Raw genomic sequence first — 2,686 nt, forward strand, 5'->3', positions numbered from 1 at the left:
TATCTAATTTGATATTAATTTAGATGCATCCATTTTTATAATCTGCAGGTTTATATTAAAACAAAGTTGATCAAAATTTATAATTTCAACTATCATGATATTGGGCCCGTGCTGGCACGGGCAATCCCCGTCTAGTAAATTTTAGAAGTCCTCACCAATATATTAAAAAATCATCAATCAAATATTCCTCTCGAATAAGCTAAATAAATCTAAGCATCAACATATTGCTACCAAAAGACCCTATCACAACTTTACAGCAAATTACATGCCCAAAGGAGCGCAAATACCAGATCTAACACTGACATAGTCTTCAAAAGAGAAACCTCTATCGTAGGCGTATTTTGTAAAAAAATATTTGCATATTTAGTAGTTTCTTCTGCTCGATTTTGTTATTTTTGAAATATATTGTTATTTAATTGGTTTTAATTTTTAAAAATAGAATAACCGAAATACTGAATTATAAATGTGTAAATATATAGGAAATTTTGTTTCATTTCACTCTGTTTCTACAGTGACTTGGTATCAAAAACAATATTGTATTGCTAAGTTTTCGAGGAAGTATTAATTGTTATTAATTGTGGTCACAAGTTTAATGTTTGTTCTAGATGAAGTAAAATTGAATTGTTATAATTAAGTATTAATTGTGATGACAATTTAATATTTAATTCTAACTTGGACTTGACAAAAATAAATATACACGCAATTACAATTTATTCAACATAAATAATACTTATTGAGAGTAAAAAGACAAACGACATTTTTCTAAGAGCCTTCGTGCGTTTAATGTAGTACTAGTATCCATAAACGTGCGTTGCACGTTAATAATGGCACACGATGATTTAAATATTTATTTATATGAAGGAACAATAAAATTTAATTAATGCGAGAAATTTTATGTATAATAATACAACAATCATCTAAATGCTGAAGCATTAGCATAATACATGAATTTAAAATAAAAAGACATCATCAAAACTGTCACGACTCCAGTTCGACCTCCGTGAACTATCGTGACGGCACATAGACTCTACGACTAGATAAGCCTAACAATTTTCGGAAAAAGGAAACAACAAATAAAAACTAGTAGAAACTGTGGATAAACATAATGAAAACGTTTAAGATGCCGCTCGGCATATACAAATATACACTCTCAACTGAAAAGATCTCCCAAAACCCGGAATCTCATGAAATCACAAGCTATGAATACTACATAGTGCTCTAACTCCGGAATGTCTAAATCAAAATAAGTACAAAAGTGCTATAACTATAAGAGAGAATGGGGAGGGACTCCTCGATCTGCGGACGCATCAAATATATCTCGAAGTCTCTGAAGAATCGCCTCGCCTCAAGGATAGTAGGGCTAAGTCGAAGAACCTGGATTTGCACACGAAAAACATGTGCAGGAAAGGGCGTGAGTACACCACAGCGGTACCCAGTAAGCACCAAACCTAACATCGATCGAGTAGTGACGAGGAAGGTCAGGGCCCTACCGGTCATATATATATAAAAAGAAATGAAACAGTAAGAAATAACACAGGATAATAAGAATAACAACAACTACAACAGAGAGAAAAATCACAGAAAGAATATAGCTCCACACAGAGATAACAATCGGGGATCTCCCAGGATACCGTCCTGTAGTCCCTAAATGTAAATATCCAGTGGATATTTCGGGTGTCGTCCCGTAGTCGAACTCATAGTACGCGGGGATCTACCGGAATCCCGATTCGTAGTCCCAAATGTAAATACCCAGTACTGGGGGAATCTACCAGGTGCAATCCCGTAGTTCCAATATAAAAGTGTAGTGGGATCTACCGGAATACAAATCCGTAGTCCCAAAGTAAACATGTAGGGGGATCTCCCGGGATATCGTCTCGTAGTCCCAAAGTAAACACACAGCAGCAACACGAAGAATATTCAATTCGATCCAAATTTCATGCCAAGGTAAAATAAGTATTTCTAACCTAGCATGCTGCACAGAATTCAAATAAAGTAGTTTAAGCAAGTAAAGTAATTAAGTCAATTAGACATGCTTCCCTAAGCTAACAGTAGGCTTAAATTGCAAGTAGTATAAACAGGGAAGAAAACACAGTTATAGTTCCTTAATGAAAACAAGATTTTCAATAATTAACACATGTACGCACTCGTCACCTCATGTACAAGGCATTTCATATATCAACAATACCAAATCCTAAGGGGAGTTCCCCCACACAAGGTTAGGCAAGCCACTTACCTCGAACCAACTCAATCAACTCGATATCACGCTCTTGCCACGAGTACTTGACTCCAAATGACCCAAATCTATTCAAAGTAATTGCATAATGTAAATATAACTTCAAGTAACTAATTCAACCAATTAATTCGAAGCTAACATGCGAAATTAAGAAAATCGCCCAAAAAGTCCCCAGGGCCCACATCTCGAAATCGGGTAAAATTTACAAAACTAGAATCCTTACACTCTCACGAGTTCATACATACCAAAATTATTCCAATCCACATCAAAATCTTGATCAAAACCCAAAATTAAGCCTAAGAACCTTTCCAATTTTTTCTCCAAATCTTCACCCCAAATTCGAATTTAAAAGGTGAATTTAAGCATAGATTCGTGGAAATTAATCAAAACTGAGTAAGAAGTATTTATCCAAAATACCCAGGTGAAAATCTCTCCAAAAATCGCCAATCCTCG

The sequence above is a fragment of the Nicotiana tabacum genome, chromosome 16 (assembly GCF_000715075.1).
Source record: "Nicotiana tabacum cultivar K326 chromosome 16, ASM71507v2, whole genome shotgun sequence".
Taxonomy (NCBI): Eukaryota; Viridiplantae; Streptophyta; class Magnoliopsida; order Solanales; family Solanaceae; genus Nicotiana; species Nicotiana tabacum.